The following is an 18,759-nucleotide window of genomic DNA, read 5'->3' as shown; positions in this document are numbered from 1 at the left end:
TACATTAACAATCAACTGTAAATTCATTCCCCACTGCATTGGTTATCATGACTATATTAACATACAACTGTGAATTCATTCCCCAATATATTGGTTTTCATGACTATATCAACAATCAACTGTAAATTGATTCTCCAGGGTATTTGTTATCATGAATATATTAACAAAGAACTGTAAATTCATTCCCCCAGGGTAATGGTTGTCAAGACTATATTAACAAACAACTGTGATTTTATTCCCCACTGTGTCGGTTATCATGACAATATTAACAATCAACTGTAAATTCATTCCGAACTGTATTAGTTATCATGGCTACATTAACTAACAACTGTAAATTCATTTCCCGGTGTATTGGTTATCATGGCTATATTGACATGCAACGGGAAGTTCATTCCCAACTGTATTAGTTATCATGACTATATTAACAAACTAATATAAATACATTCCCCAGTGTATTGGTTACCATGGTTATATTAATAATCAACTGTAAATTCATTCCCCACTGCATTGGTTATCATGCCTATATTAACAAACAAATTTAGGTTAATTCCCCTGTGTATTGGCTATCATGACAAAATTAACATACACCTGGAATTTCATTCCCCATTATATTGGTTATCATGACAATATTAACATACAACTGTAAATTCATTCCCCAATGTAATGGTTCTCATGACTATATGAACAAACAACTGTAAATTCATTCCCCAGTGTCTTGGTTATCATGTCCAATTGAACAAACAAGTGTAAATTAATTACCCAGTGTATTGGTTATCATGACTACATTAACAATTAAATGTAAATTCAAACAACAATGTGTTAGTTATCATGACAATATTAACAACAACTGTAAATTCATTCCCCCAGTGTATTGGTTGTGATGGCTATGTTAACAAACAACTGTAAATTCATTCCTCAGTGTCTTGGGAATCATGACTATATTCACAAACAAGTGTAAATTCATTCCCCAGTGTATTAGTTATCATGTCCAATTTAACAAACAACTGTAAATTGATTCCCCAGTGTGTTGGTTATCATGACTACATTATCAATCAACTGTAAATTCATTCCCCAGTGTATTAGTTTTCAGGACTACCTTAACAAACAACTGTAAATTCATTCCCAAGTCTAATAGTCATCATGGCTATATTAACAAACAACTGTAATTCATTCCCCAGTTTATTAGTTATCATGTCCAATTTAACAAACAACTGTAAATTGATTCCCCACGTTAATGGTTAACATGACTTTATTAACAATCAACTGCAGATTGATTCCAAAGTGTATTGCTTATCATGACTATATTTAGATACAACTGGAAATTTATTCCCCAGTGTATTAGTTATCATGACTATATTAACATACAACTGTGAATTCATTCCCCAATATATTGGTTTTCATGACTACATTAACAATCAACTGTAAATTCATTCCCCACTGCATTGGTTATCATGACTATATTGACATACAACTGTGAATTCATTCCCCAATATATTGGTTTTCATGACTATATCAACAATCAACTGTAAATTGATTCTCCAGGGTATTTGTTATCATGACTATATTAACAAAAAACTGTGAATTTATTCCCCACTGTATGGGTTATCATGACAATATTAACAATCAACTGTAAATTCATTCCGAACTGTATTAGTTATCATGGCTACATTAACAAACAACTGTAAATTCATTCCCCGGTGTATTGGTTATCATGGCTATATTGATATGCAACGGTAAGTTCAATCCCAACTGTATTAGTTATCATGACTATATTAACAAACTACTATAAATACATTGCCCAGTGTATTGGTTACCATGGCTATATTAATAATCAACTGTAAATTCATTCACCAGTGCATTAGTTATCATGACTATATTAACAAACAACTGTAAATTCATTCAACACTGTATTAGTTATCTTGGTGACATTAACAATCAACTGTAAATTAATTCCCCCCTGTATAAGTTATCATTACTACATTAACAATTAACTGCAAATTCAATCACAAGTGTATTAGTTATCATGACCACATTAAAAAACAACTGTAAATTCATTCCCCAGTGTGTTGGTTATCAGGGCTAGATTAACATACAACTGGAAATTCTTTCCCCAGTGCATTGGTTATGATCTCCAAATTAACAATCAAATGTAAATTAATTCCCCAGTGTATTAGTTATCAAGACTACATTAACAATCAACTGTAAATTCTTTCCCCAGTGTATTGGTTATCATGACTACATTAACAATCAAATGTAAATTCTCTCCCCAGTGTATTGGTTATCATGTCCAATTTAACAAACAAGTGTAAATTCATTCCCCATTATTTTGGTTATAATGACTATGTTAACAATCAAATGTAAATTTATTCCCCAGTGTATTTGTTAACATGAATATATTGACAAACAACTGTATTTTTTTTCCTCATTGTGTTGTTTATCATGTCCAATTTAACAATCAAATGTAAATTCATTCCCCTGTGTCTTGGTTATCATGTCCAATTGAACAAACAAGTGTAAATTAATTACCCAGTGTATTAGATATCATGACTACATTAACAATTAAATGTAAATTCAATCACCAGTGCGTTGGTTATCATGACCATACGAACATACAACTGTAAATTCATTCCCCAGTGTAATGGTTCTCATGACTATATTAAGAAACAACTGTAAATTAATTCCCCAGTACATTAGTTATCAGCCCAATTTTACAAACAACTGTAACTTCATTCCCCAGTGGCTTGGTTATCATGTCCAATTGAACAAACAAGTGTAAATTAATTACCCAGTGTATTAGTTATCATGACCACATTAACAATTAAATGTAACTTCAATCAACAATGTGTTAGTTATCATGACTATATTAACAACAACTGTAAATTCATTCCCCCAGTGTATTGGTTATGATGGCTATATTAACAAAGAACTGTAAATTCATTCCTCAGTGTCTTGGTAATCATGACTATATTAACGAACAAGTGTAAATTCATTCCCCAGTGTATTAGTTATCATGTCCAATTTAACAAACAACTGTAAATTGATTCCCCAGTGTATTGGTTATCATGACTACATTAACAATCAAATGTAAATTAATTACCCAGTGCATTGGTTATCATATCCAATTTAACAAACAACTGTAAATTCATTCCCAAAGTATTGGTTATTTTGACTAAATTAACAAACAACGGTAAATTCATTCCCCAGTGTATTGTTTTCATGACGATATTAAAAAAAAACAACTGTTAACCAATACACTGTGGAATGAATTATCATGACTATATACGATCAAAGAACTGTAAATTCATACCCCAGTTCATTGGTTATCATGTCCAATTTAACAAACAAGTGTAAATTCATTCCCCAATGTATTGGTTATCATGGCTATATTAACAAACTGTAATTCATTCCCCAGTGTATTGGTTATCAGTCCAATGAAACAAACAACTGCAAATTCATTACTCACTGTCTTGGTTATCATGACGATATTAACAAACAAGTGAAAATTCATTCACCAGTGTATAAGTTATCATGTCCAATTTAACAATCAACTGTAAATTCACTCACCACTGTTTTCGTTATCATGACTATATGAACAATCAACTGTAAACTCATTCCCCAGTGCATTGGTTATCATGACTATATTAACCAACAGCTGTAAATTCATTCCTCAGTGTACTGGTTATCATGACTACATTAATAATCAACTGTAAATTCATTCCGCAGTGCATTGTTTATCATGACGATTTTCACGATCAACTGTAAATTCTTTCCCCAGTGTATTAGTTATCATTACTATGTTGTCAACTGTAAACTCATTCCACCAGTGTATTGGTGATCATGACTGTTGACAATCAACTGTAAATTCATTCCTAAGTGTATTAGTTATCATAACTACATTAACAAACTGTACATTCATTCCCCAGTGTATTGCTTATCATGACTATATTAGCAATCAACTGTAAATTCATTCCCCAGTGTATTGTTTATCATGACTATATTAGCAATCAACTGTAAATTAATTACCCAGTGTATTAGTTTTCAATAATATATTAACAACCAGCTGTAAATTAATTCCCCAGTGTATTAGTTATCATGTCCAATTTAACAATCATCTGCAAACTCATTCCTCCAATGTATTGGTTATCATTACTATATGAACAACTGTAAACTTATTCCCCACTGTTTTGGTGATCATGACTATATTCACAATCAACTGTAAATTCATTTCACAGTGTATAAGTTATCATGACCACAATAACAAACAACTGTAAATTTATTCACCACTGTTTTGGTTATCATGACTATATTAACAAACAACTGTAAATCCATTCATCAGTGTTTTAGTAAACATGACTACATTAACAATTAACTGTAAATTCATTCTCCAGTGTATTGGTTATCATGACTGTATTAACAAACAACTGTAAATTAATTCCACAGTGTATTGGTTGTCATGACTACAATAACAATGAACTGTAAATTCATTCCCCAGTTTATTAGTTATAATGACTATATTAACAATCAATTGTAAATTCATTCCCCATTGTATTGGTTATCATGTCCAATTTAACAAACAATTGTAAATTAATTCCCTCGTGTATTAGTTATCATGACAAGATTAACAAACAAGTGTAAATTCATTCCCCAGTGTATTGGTTAGCCTGAATGTATTTACAAACAACTGTAAATTTATTCCCCATTGTATTCGTTATCATGACTATATTAACAAACAACTGTAAACTTATTCCCCACTGTTTTGGTGATCATGACTATATTCACAATCAACTGTAAATTCATTCCCCCCAATGTACTGGTTATCATGACTATATTAACAAACAGCTGTAAATTCATTCCCCCAATGTACTGGTTATCATGACGATATTAACAAACAGCTGTAAACTTATTCCCCACTGTTTTCGTAATCATGACTACATTAACAATGAACTGTAAATTCATTCCCCAGTGTATTGGGTATCATGTCCAATTTAACAGACAATTGTAAATTAATTCCCTAGTGTATTAGTTATCATGACTACATTAACAAACAAGTGTAAATTAATTTCCCAGTGTATTGGTTAGCATGCCTATATTTACAAACAACTGTCAATTCATTCCTCAATGTATTGGTTATCATGATTATATTAACATCCAACTGGAAATTTATTCCCCAGTGTATTCGTTATCATGACTATATTAACATCCAACTGGAAATGTATTCCCCACTGTTTTGGTGATCATGACTATATTCACAATCAACTGTAAATTCGCTCCACAGTGTAAAAGTTATCATGACCACAATAACAAACAACTGTAAATTTATTCACCACTGTTTACGTTATCATGACTATATTAACAAACAACTGCAAATTCATTCATCAGTGTTTTAGTAATCATGACTACATTAACAATGAACTGTAAATTCATTCTCCAGTGTATTGGTTATCATGACTATAGTAACAAACAACTGTAAATTCATTCATCAGTGTTTTAGTAATCATGACTACATTAACAATGAACTGTAGATTCATTCTCCAGTGTATTGGTTATGATGACTATATCAACAAACAACTGTAAATTAATTCCGCAGTGTATTGGTTATCATGACTACAATAACAATCAACTGTAAATTAATTCCCCAGTTTATTAGTTATCATGACTATATTAACAGACAACTGTAAATCTATTCCCCAGTTTATTGGTTAACATATCCATTTAACAATCAACTGTAAATTCATTCCACAGTGTATTGGTTATCATGACTACATTAACAAACAACTGGAAATTTATTCACCACTGTTTTGGTTATCATGAATATATTAACAATCAACTGTAAATTCGTTCCCCGGTGTATTGGTTATCATGACAATATTAACAGGCAACTGCAAATTCATTCCACAGTGCATTGGGTAAAATGACTATATTCACAATCAACTAAAAATTCATTCCCCAGTATATTCGTTATCATGACTATATTAACATCCAACTGGAAATTTATTCCCCAGTGTATTCGTTATCATCACTATATTAACATCCAAACGTAAAATCTTTCACCAATGTATTGCTTATCATGACTATATTAACAAACAATTGTAAGCTTATTCCTCACGGTTTTGGAGATGATGACTATATTAGCATTCAACTGTAAATTCAATCCCCAGTGTATTGGTTATCATGACTATATTAACAACCAGCTGTAAATTCATTCACCAGTGTATTGGTTGTCATGACTATATTAACAAACAACTGTAAACTTATTCTCCACTGTTTTGGTGATCATGACTATATTATCAATCAACTGTAAATTATTTCACCAGTGTATTGGTTATCAGGTCAGTATTCACAATCAACTGTAAATTCATTCCACAGTGTATAAGTTATAATGACCACAATAACAAACAACTGTAAATTTATTCACCACTGTTTTGGTTATCATGACTATATTAACAATCAACTGTAAATTCATTCCCCTGTGTATTGGTTATCATTATCAATGTTAACAAGCAACTGTAAATTCATTCTCTTCTGTATTGGTTATCATGACGACATTAACAAGCAACTGTAAATTTATTCCCCAGTGTATTAGTTAACTTGAATATAATAACAAGCAATTGTAAATTCATTCCCCAATGTACTGGTTGTCATGACAATCGTATCAATCAACTGTAAATTCATTCATCAGTATTTTAGTTATTATGACTACATGAACAAACAAGTGTAAATTCATTCACCAGTGCATTGGTCATCATGACTCTATTAACAAACAATTGTAAATTCATTCCCCCGTGTATTCATTATCATGACTATATCAACAAAAAACTGTAAATTCATTCCCCAGTGTATTAGTTATCATGACTACATTAGTTATCATGACTACAAGAGCTTTTTCCCTTCGTTGAGGGTTCTATAACAAGGGGACATAGATTCAAGGTAAAAGGCGGGAGGTTCAGAGGGGATTTGAGAAAGAACTTTTTCACCCAGCGGGTGGTTGGAGTCTGGAACTCACTGCCTGAAAGGGTTGTGGAGGCAGAAACCCTCACAACATTCAAGAAGCATTTGGATGAGCACTTGAAATGCCATAGCATGCAAGGCTACGGAGCAAATGCTGGAATATGGGATTAGAGTAGACAGGGCTTGATGGCCGGCGCGGACACGATGGGCCGAAGGGCCTCTATACGTGCTGCATAACTCGATGACTCTATGACTCTATTAACGAGCAAGTGTAAATTCATTCCCCAGTGTATTGGTTGGCATGCTATATTTACAAACTATTGTAAATTGATTCCTCAGTGTATTGGTTATCATGACTACATTAACAATCAACTGTAAATTCATTCACCAGTGCTTTAGTTATCATGTCCAATTTAACAAACAACTGTAAATTCATTCCCCAGTTCATTGGTTATCATGTCCAATTTAACAAACAACTGTAAATTAAATTCATTCCCCATTATATTGGTTATCATGACTATATTAACAAACAACTGTAAATTCATTCCCCAGCGTATTAGTTATTATGTCCAATCTAACTACTATCTATAACTTCATTCCACTCTATCAGTTATCATTTTCATTGTAACAATCAACTGTAATGTTATTACTTCTATGATTCTACGGAGATCAGAGAAAGAAAAATAACAAATAAAAACAGAGAATTTGGGGAGAAACAGAAAGAGGGAGACGGGAGAGAGGGAAACCGATGGAGGGAACGATAAAAAGACAGCTTTCCCCTCTCCCTCCGCATGGCTTTCCAGAAAGTGTAGACTGTTTCTATCGAGGGATGACTGCGGCTTAAAGTGCTCGGTTAGATCCGGCAGAGACTGTTTCTATAATGGGGGGAGGGCACACACTATTTGATGACCAGGTATGACATTTGGTCTCCGTTTTTAGCAGGCAACCAACAAGGAAACATTTTTTGAATTTGATCTAGAAATATTGAGGTTAATTAACTGATGCCAACGGAAGATTCAATAACTCGAGATGTGGAGCTGTGTCCTCTCCTCACTGGGCAGACTGATCCTGGGTTTGTACCTCTGCAGATTCGACTTTTCCGATCCTGTCCCTTGCTGTCACGATGCACTGGTTTAGTTCTCAGTCCTGAAACTGGGGTCTTCCCCGAGACCAGATGCAGTCACTCTGAGATCTTCATGTACATTGTACCTTCAATCCTATTCATATCTTGAGATCTGGAGCGTGGCTCATTCATACAGGTGGATTTAGATTTCATTCCATATTAGTGTTAGCTGTGGTTCAGTGGGAGCACAATCGCTTCTGATCCAGAGGGTTGTGTGTCATAAGCCCGTTTGAACGCTGGTATTCAGTGTCTCAACAAACACATGGCAAGGGACCAGATGAACCTTTGACCCCTTCACCTCATCTCCTCACGAAGGAACCGTCTGGGTTTAACCTCCCAGCCTCTGTCGAGAAGTGAATGATGCCTAATATTGCTCGCTGAACAGTCTTACATCACCCAGTTCAGATTGAATGAGTTCACCTCACCGACCATTGATTAGAATCCCCACAAGCTGCTGAGTGATTGGGTTAACACTTTCCAACCAAATCTTCAAAGAAGTCAGACAGCAAGTCATGCACAATAATGTTTTATTGACTTGGAAATCATAACTACCGTTGTTGAAACATTGAGTACACAAATAAAAATTAAATATAAACAGTTGTATACAGGGTCATGTAGAAATTTTAATGACAGATAATTAACACAACGAATAACCGATTATAAAAGCAGCTGAGAGTATCACCGTAATTCAGCATTAGCTGGATCACTGATTATCACATTATAGTTTAGATCAGTGTCTGACACGACTGCAGATTGGTGAGATTAATTTAGGATTCACCATTTAGATATCTGATAATTTAACATCATTAGATCGCCAGCCCAGGGAACAGATTAGAGAATAAATTCATCTCGGATGTTCGAGCAAAACAGGCGAGAGCGAATTTGCAGCTAGTTTTCCACTCTGTCTGATTTTATTTACCATTGAATGCTGCTTGCCCCGATGCGATGTGAAACCAGGGCCCCTTTTGTTTCAGTGGATGTAAAACTGCAGCCCCACCCTTGGCCCTTCTTGTTTGTACGTTGAACCATTGTCCCACTGCAGCCCAGACTGAGCCCCATCCTAGGCCCTTCCTGTCTGTACATTGACCCAGTCTCCCACTGCAGCTCACACTGAGCCCCACCGTAGTCCTTCCTGTCTGTACATTGACCCAGTGTCCCACTGCAGCCCAGACTGAGCCCCACCCTGGATCCTTCCTGTCTGTACATTGACCAGTGTCCCACTGCAGCCCAGACTGAGCCCCACCCTGGGACTTCCTGTCTGTACATTGACCCAGTCTCCCACTGCAGCCCAGACTGAGCCCCACCCTGGGTCATTCCTGTCTGTGCATTGACCCAGTGTCCCACTGCAGCCCAGACTGAGCCCCACCCTGGATCTTTCCTGTCTGTATATTGACCCAGTGTCCCACTGCAGCCCAGACTGAGTCCCACCCTGGGCCCTTCCTGTCTGTACATTGACCCAGTGTCCCACTGCAGCCTAGACTGAGCCCCACCCGGGGTCCTTCCTGTCTGTACATTGACCCAGTGTCCCATTGCAGCCGAGACTGAGCCCCACCATGGGCCCTTCCTGTCTCCACATTGACACGGTGTCCGACTACAGCCCAGACTGAGCCCCACCCTGTGACCTTCCTATCTCTACATTGACTCAGTGTCCCACTGCAGCCCAGACTGAGCCCCACCCTGGGCCATTCCTTTCCATACGTTGATCCAGTGTCCCACTGCAGCCCAGACTGAGCCCCACCCTGGGCCCTTCCTGTCTGTACATTGATCCAGTGTCCTACTGCAGCCCAGACTGAGTCCCACCCTGGGCCCTTTCTGTCTGTTCATTGACCCAGTGTCCCACTGCAGCCTAGACTGAGCCCCACCCTGGGTCCTTCCTGTCTGGACATTGACCCAGTGTCCCACTGCAGCCCAGACTGAGCCCCACCCTGTGTCCTTCCTGTCTGTACATTGACCCAGTGTCCCATTGCAGCCGTGACTATGCCCCACCATGGGCCCTTCCTGTCTGCACATTGACACGGTGTCCCACTGCAGCCCAGACTGAGCCCCACCCTGTGACCTTCCTATCTCGACATTGACCCAGTGTCCCACTGCAGCCCAGACTGAGTCCCAACCTTGGCCCTTCCTGTCTGTACATTGACCCAGTGTCCCACTTCAGCCGAGACTGAGCCCCACCCTGGGTCCTTCCTGTCTGTACATTGACCCAGTGTCCCATTGCAGCCGAGACTGAGCCCCACCCTGGGCCCTTCCTGTCTGTACATTGACCCAGTCTCCCACTGCAGCCCAGACTGAGCCCCACCCTGGGTCATTCCTGTCTGTGCATTGACCCAGTGTCCCACTGCTGCCCAGACTGAGCCCCACCCTGGGTCATTCCTGTCTGTGCATTGAACCAGTGTCCCACTGCAGCCTAGACTGAGCCCCACCCGGGGTCCTTCCTGTCTGTACATTGACCCAGTGTCCCATTGCAGCCGAGACTGAGCCCCACCCTGGGCCCTTCCTGTCTGTACATTGACCCAGTCTCCCACTGCAGCCCAGACTGAGCCCCACCCTGGGCCCTTCCTGTCTGTACATTGACCCAGTGTCCCACTGCAGCCCAGAGTGAGCCCCACCCTGGGCCATTCCTGTCCGTACGTTGACCCCGTGTCTCACTTCAGCCCAGACTGAGCCCCACTGTGGCCCCTTCCTGTCTGTAAAATGACCCAGTTTCTCACTGCAGCCCAGACTGAACCCCACGCTGAGCCCTTCCTGTCTGTACATTGACCCAGTGTCCCACTGCAGCCCAGACTGAGCCCCACCCTGGGCCCTTCCTGTCTGTACATTGACCCAGTGTCCCACTGCAGCCCAGACTGAGCCCCACCCTGGGCCCTTCCTGTCTGTACATTGACCCAGTGTCCCACTGCAGCCCAGACTGAGCCCCACCCTGGGCCCTTCCTTTCTGTACATTGACCCAGTGTCCCACTGCAGCCCAGACTGAGCCCCACCCTGGGCCCTTCCTGTCTGTGCATTGACCCAGTGTCCCACTGCAGCCCAGACTGAGCCCCACCCTGGGCCCTTCCTGTCTGTACATTGACCCAGTGCCCCATTGGGGACCATCCAGCCCCGGATATCCGGCAGAATCAGCGCTGGGGGACCGGGTGACTGAGTCTCGTGACCCTGTCGCTGGGCCTCTGACGTCACAATGGGAGACGACGCTCGCTCAGCTCGAGCTGGAAACCGTCAAAGGGCCGTTAGGATTTGAACCTGGAGCGCGGCCGGTTAAAGGGGAGGGACAGAGAATCGGCCAAAAATATTTATATAATGAGATCAAGAATGGTTATAAATTGAAATCTTCGTATAATGAGACCAGGAATGGTTATAAATTGAAATGTTCATATAATGAGACCAGGAATGGTTATGAATTGAAATGTTCATATAATGAGACCAGGAATGGTTATAAATTGAAATGTTCATATAATGAGACCAGGAATGGTTATGAATTGAAATGTTCATATAATGAGACCAGGAATGGTTATAAATTGAAATGTTCATATAATGAGACCAGGAATGGTTATAAATTGAAATGTTCATATAATGAGACCAGGAATGGTTATAAATTGAAATGTTCATATAATGAGACCAGGAATGGTTATAAATTGAAATGTTCATATAATGAGACCAGGAATGGTTATAAATTGAAATGTTCACACTCCCACACTCAGTCCGGGTCTGGATTCCTGCAGTGACTCCAGGTGTCTCTTTCCGTTTGGACTGAACTGATTCTCCCACAGCCTGTAACAGATTAAAGATTAAACAGGAAATAAACAGATTGAACAACAGTGTAAATAACAGGGAGACTGAGGTTAATATTTCAATAATAATTACAGACCAAAAAGGGACTGAATCCCATTGATATTTCATTTATTACATTAAACATTAATTCAAACACTCACCCGATCCGCTCCAGACTCCTGCAGGTCAGTATGAGGGAGCGGAGAGCGGGGACAGATCGGTCTGTGAAGGAGTTTGATCCCAGGTTCAGACCCGTCAATGACCGGTTTGTACTCAGAGCGGAGACGAGATCCTCGGTACAAGAATCTGTGAGACCGACACGACCCAGACTGGGGATCAGAGAGAGAGAAAGAACAGGAATCAGGGTAAATCCCCAGTGTTGATTAATAAGACTATTACTGATACTAATAATAATGTACAGTATTTATTAATAGCAATATTACTGATACTAATAATACTGTACAGTGTTTATTCATAACACTATTACCTAACTAATATGCAGTGTTTATTAATAACATTATTACTGATACTATTAATATACAGTGTTTAATAACGTAGTATTGATTCATAAAATTATAGCTGTTACTAATAATAAGGTGGAGTGTTTATTAATATCACTATTACTGATACTAATAATAATGTGTTTATTAATAACAGTTGTGGATACTAATAATGTACACTGTTGATTAATAAAATTATAGCTGTTACTAATAATAATGTGCAGTGTTTGTTAATAACACTATTACTGATACTAATAATAATGTACAGTGTTTAATAATATCACTATTATTGATACTAATAATAATGGACAGTGTCAGACATCCAGTTATCAAAACACAATCTCACACAGTCTGATACTTACTGCAGTTTCTGTATTTTACAGTCCGGGTTCCTCAGAGCCTCAGACAGTAGTTTCACTCCTGAATCTCCAAGTTTGTTATTACCGAGGTTCAGAACCGTCAGTGACCGGTTTGTACTGAGAGCGGAGGAGAGATCCACGCTACAGGAATCTGTGAGATCGTTATCACGTAACCTGGAGATCAGAGAGAGAGAGAGAGACGAGCAGACATAACAGGAATCAGAGTAAGTTCCCAGTATTTATTGGTATTATTATTACTTATACTGACATTAAGGTACCGTGTTCCGCATCCAGTTATTATAAATACAATCTCACACAATCTGATACTTACTGCAGTTCCTGTATTTTACAGTCCGGGCTCCTCAGAGCCGCAGACAATAGTTTCACTCCTGAATCTACCAGTTTATTATTACTCAAGTCCAGAAATGAAAGTGACCGGTTTGTACTGAGAGCGGAGGAGAGATCCTTGGTACATGAATCTGTGAGATCGTTACCCCATAACATGGAGATCAGAGAAAGAGAGCGAGAGAGACAGAGACGAGCAGGGTTAGCAGGAATCAGAGGAAATTCCAAGTATTTATTTGTATTATTATTTAAACTGACATTAATACACCGTGTTCCGCATCCAGTTATGATAAACACAATCTCACACAGTCTGATACTAACCACAGTTTCTGTATTTTACAGACCGGGTTCCTCAGAGCCGCAGACAGTAGTTTCACTCCTGAATCTCCCAGTTTATTGCCCCCCAGTCCAAACACAAACAGACAGAGAGTGAGAAACAAACTGAATCCAATCCCCGATCAGACACAATTTCTCTCTGATATTACAGGAAACACTGAAAAATCTTCAGGAAACTAATAACCAGATTTCCCTGTCACTGACAATGAATCTCACTCTGCCCAACGCCCCATAGATTCAGGGACTGTCTGTAAATGTATTTCTTAAATAAAGTGCTGTCTGTGTGAAGTATTTAAATGTCACTCAGTCCGGTCTCATTCCTTGATGATCAGAATTACCCTCCTGGAGGTCAGTGACCTGTCCGTCATGTTTGGGTAAACTTGTATCATTTCTGCTGCTTCTCAAATCACGGATTTGATGGGAAAGGGACGCTTTCCCCTGAATTAAATGAAAAAGCGGTGATTACCTGAACTTTATGCAGTATTATATAATCTGTATAATATCTGGGTGTGAGTTATATTGTGAAACGGCGGGAACCATTGCTGTAAAATTCGTCCCAAAGGATTTTTTGTGACAAGGAGAGTTTATTCTTTCTTGTTACAAGTTTTAAATGCCCCTTTATTCCGAGTTTACAGGGGAGGGGAGTTTCTCTCTTTATATTAAACTGCCTTTACATTTATTTCAGGTGTAACGTGCCCGACAGTTTTATGGGGAATTTTCTGATGTTCTGTCCCCGAGCGGGGCCTTGCACAGGGGGCAGATACTGGGAAATTCCTGGGTTCACTGCCCTTGGTTAACCCAGGAGCCTCCCGCAGTGGGTGAGGCCCCACCGCTGACCGGTGTGTGTCTGTACTCCTGGGCTAATACCCGACCACCCGTTAGATTTGAACCTTTCCAGCGGCGGATTTTAGTTCCCAAATCGCACTGAAGTGTCGGCCTGGATTAATGAGCGAGGGGCCTGAATCCACGACCTTCTGACTAAGAGGCACGAGTGCTGCCAGCTGGATGAAGAGATGGTGGATGTATTGGAGAGTGTGAAGGGCTGTGTCATTGATAAGTTAAGATAACGGACCGACGTCCTGAGGGGAAAGCTCAGCTCGCACACTGGCGGTTGACTGCCCGAAAGCTGTGTTTTGCTCTTTGTTAATGAATGTTTGGTGTTTCTGCTTCCCTCTTCGGCACACGTTGACAGTCCGGTGACTGTCACTTGCCCCAACACCTCGGTAAGAGGGAGGGATGCTCCGACACACTGACTGCTGCAGTTAGTGTCGGTCTACGTGTCAGTAACAGTGAGAAGGAACCTCTTCAATGGGCGTATCTCAGGCAGTGAGAAAAACAGCAATAAATATCATTTATTGCAATGAAATTATCAGACTCTTTCAGTGACCTGTATTTACTGATCCGATAAAGACTGTAAAATCCTGACTTGTTCACAAGGATCCATTTTAGATCCTCCAGTCCTGAAGAATTACTAACCGATCCTCTTATCATTTGTCATATTTGTGTCGAATCTGTTTCTCTCTGATTTAACTGAACTGTTTGTTTCCCTTCATTACAGAGCAACAACACAATCCGTGACTTTTCGACAATTGGCCTAAGAGTTGGAGACAAATAAACAGTTACCTCAACACCTGGAATTTGTGCACTACGGGTCGCAGCCGCTGGAGTCCTTCACACTGAATGGAGCCATGCTGCAGATCGAGGTGTTTTATTGTATCAGAGTCCAATGACATGGGACAGAACCGCACAGTCAATCGGAGTCAGTCGCAATCCACTAAATGTAAGTGTTTCCACAGATCCCACTGTGACACGGGCCAGTGTTTTATTCTGAGACTCAAATAGGTAGTGGAATGTGTTCAGGAGGTCCCTTTTACCAGTTTCACTCTCTGACTTTCCAATCTCTCCTTCAACCTTCTCCTTCACCCAATCAATCACTCCGCAGATTGTTTGATGAAGAAATGGACCCAGAAACTCCTCCAGGGGCCGAGCTGACTGTGAGGAGGAGAGACCAACAACAAAACGGAGAAATATCTCAAATCGCCCATCTTCCTTGCTGTGGGCTTCACTGAGGAGTTTCCGGATGTCCCCTCGATCTGGAGTCAGGAATTGTGCGAGTGCGGCTACAAACTCTTGGATGGTGAGGTGCGGGAATGTGTAAACCACATTCTGGGCAGAATCATCTCTCTCCAAAAGTTCCATCATGAATCCAGACAGGAACTGGGAAGGTTGCAGATTGTACTTGATCAAATCTCCATTTCTGAACACAATCTTCTTCTCGGAGACTCCAGTGAAGGCCATCTCACCGATCTTCAGTAACACATCACGGGGGGATTCAATCTCTCGGCCATGGTTTTTCAGAATGTTGTAAATATAGTAGGAATATAGTTGGGTGATGGTCCTGGGAACTCGCTGCTGTTTCCTGTCTCTTTGTGTGAAGAAGGGACCCAGTGATAGACCGAGGATCCAGCAGTGGGAAGGGTTGTAACACATGGTGTACAGGAGCTCGTTCTCCTCCACATGTTTGAAAACAGCTGCTGCCACCGCCTGATCTTCAAAATACTTGTTGAAATATTCCTTCCGTTCCTCACCAACAAATCCCAGGATTTCAGCCCAGACACTGATCTCAGCCTTATCCAATAAATGTAATGCAGTGGGGCGGCTGGTCACTCGCACTGAGCATCCTGGGAGCAGCTTGTGCTGTATTAAACTGGACACAATGTCAGACACTTTGCACTCGTCTTCAGGATCTGTGCACATGTACTGAGGTTCTGTATTTTTCCGATTGTCAGCAAAATCGATACTGTCCTTGAATTCATCTAAACCATCGAATATAAACAGTAATCCCTCTGGGTTCTTCCAGAGCTCTCCCAGAATATTCCCAAAGTAAGAATACAGATCCATTATCAGATTCCTCAGGTTTATTCTACAGTTAATAGCGTTCAAATCCCGGAATTTAAAACTGAAAACAAATTGAAAGTGTGGGTATATTTTCCCAGTGGCCCAGTCATAAATAATCTTTTGTACCATTGTTGTTTTTCCAATCCCCGCGACTCCGCTCACTGCTGCTGAACTCCCAGATTTGGATTTTCTCTAGTAAAAACTGCTCTGGAACAATTGATCAGTTCGGATTTTTTCCAGTTCTCTCCGGAGATGTTTCTCTCTCCACTCTTCATGGTCTCGGCCTCTTGCCAGCAGTTCATGTTCTACAAGTGTCCGATCTCGAACAGTAGAAATGACCGTTAGCTCAGTGTATAGAGTGACCAGCTGGAAAATCTTAACCTTCTCCTTTATTAGGATCGTGTTCACTCTCAGTGTTTCAGTTTGGACCCGGAGTGTTTCCTTGTGTTTCTGTTGAACATCTTGAATTAGAACAGACAGAAAATGGTTCTCAATGTTAGTTGTATTGAAATAAAAATAACTTCTCAATATCACTTTCCTGTTCAGAAAAATGTTCTGAGATTAAATTCACAGCTTCAATAGAGGTGCGAGCAGGAAATTAAACTCCGTCACTGAAAATCTCACTCCAATGCAATGAGAGCGGGGGAAGAGTCAGTTGGGGAGAATATTGAAGGGGCAGTGTGTCAGGGTCTGGAGACAATTCGATGTTTTTCTGTAGATAAACTGAGAGGAAGGGTAGCCGGGGACATCACTTTAGCAGGGACGGCCTTTCCTGTTGCTATCCATCCCCCGTTTGTGTTGTGCTACAGCAAATGGTAACAAATTATTTCCGCTGGTTTTACACAGAGTAAATGATTGTGTTTTTCATAACAGACCAGTTATATCAGCGATCAGAATCAGGGATAGAACTACCGCACGCTTCACTCAGTCTAAAGTTAGAGCAGAAAACATTCCGACTTCATTTCAACTGCTCTATAAATAATTTGCTCTGTTGTTGCTTCTTACCGCAACTTTTCTAAAATGTAATTTTGAAAATTACAAATATGCTTCCATTTGCCAGTAAACTGGTAATTAAAAGGTTGCTAAATTAAAGGACTGTTGTTTGAGCAGAACAGAGTTCTCTCTTCCACTGCCAGTGGGAAATGTCCCAATAACTTCCTCGTCATCCACAACAGATGAATGTTATATTGTGTGGACATCTGGACAACTTCTCAAATCGCATCGATCACTTTCTGGCGGCTCATCATGTGTTGTACAATGATAATACTTCACTGTTTCCCATTTCTCCACCTCTTCTCCTACAATTTCTGCTCGGATATAATTCCAGGGACAGAGATAAACCTCGACTTCGGGCTCAAGGTTCCTTATCTGTGAGCCCAAATTCACTGCCGTTACATCACATGTCTATATGGGGCTTCCCGGTTATCGTGACCCTGCCGGGTGTGTATGGCGATTCACAGTGTATCAGGATCCTGCCAGGTGTGTATGGGGATTCACAGTGTATCAGGATCCTGTCAGGTGTGCATGGGGATCTACAGTGTATCAGGATCCTGCCAGGTGTGTATGGGGATTCACAGTGTATCAGGATCCTGCCAGGTGTGTATGGGGATTCACAGTGTATCAAGATCCTGTCAGGTGTGCATGGGGATCTACAGTGTATCAGGATCCTGCCAGGCGTGCATGGGGATTCACAGTGTACCAGGATCCTGCCAGGTGTGCATGGGGATTCACAGTGTATCAGGATCCTGCCAGGTGTGCATGGGGATTCACAATGTACCAGGATCCTGCCAGGTGTGTTTGGGGATTCACAGTGTACCAGGATCCTGCCAGGTGTGCATGGGGATTCACAGTGTATCAGGATCCTGCCAGGTGTGCATGCGGATTCACAGTGTATCAGGATCCTGCCAGGTGTGCATGGGGATTTACAGTGTATCAGGATCCTACCAGGTGTGCATGGGGATTCACAGAGTATCAGGATCCTCCCAGGTGTGTATGGGGATTCACAGTTTATCAGGATCCTGCCAGGTGTGCATGGGGATTCACAGTGTATCAGGATCCTGCCAGGTGTGTATGGGGATTCACAATGTACCTGGATCCTGCCAGGTGTGTATGGGGATTCACAGTGTATCAGGATTCTGCCAGGTGTGCATGGGGATTCACAGTGTATCAGGATCCTGCCAGGTGTGTATGGGGATTCACAATATATCATGGCCCTGTCAGGTGTGTATGGGGATTCACAGTGTATCAGGATTCTGACAGTTGTGCATGGGGATTCACAGTGTATCAGGATCCTGCCAGGTGTGTATGGGGATTCACAATGTACCAGGATCCTGCCAGGTGTGTATGGGGATTCAGTGTACCAGGATCCTGCCAGGTGTGCATGGGGATTCACAGTGCACCAGGATCCTGCCAGGTGTGTATGGGGATTTCACAAGTGACAACGATCAGCAGCTGGATTAGGTGAAATAATGCAACCTCCACATAT

At 40.6% G+C, this 18,759-nt stretch overlaps 1 pseudogene; it reads right to left on the bottom strand.

The window, feature by feature from the left end:
- Positions 1-11,748: 11,748 nt before the first annotated feature.
- On the bottom strand, positions 11,749-18,229 carry LOC137316328 (NACHT, LRR and PYD domains-containing protein 3-like; annotated as a pseudogene).
- Positions 18,230-18,759: the final 530 nt, after the last annotated feature.

The sequence above is a fragment of the Heptranchias perlo genome, unplaced genomic scaffold (assembly GCF_035084215.1).
Source record: "Heptranchias perlo isolate sHepPer1 unplaced genomic scaffold, sHepPer1.hap1 HAP1_SCAFFOLD_59, whole genome shotgun sequence".
NCBI classification, from domain to species: Eukaryota; Metazoa; Chordata; class Chondrichthyes; order Hexanchiformes; family Hexanchidae; genus Heptranchias; species Heptranchias perlo.
The sequence above is the reverse complement of the archived record's forward strand: the minus strand, read 5'-3'. Positions and strand labels throughout refer to the sequence as shown.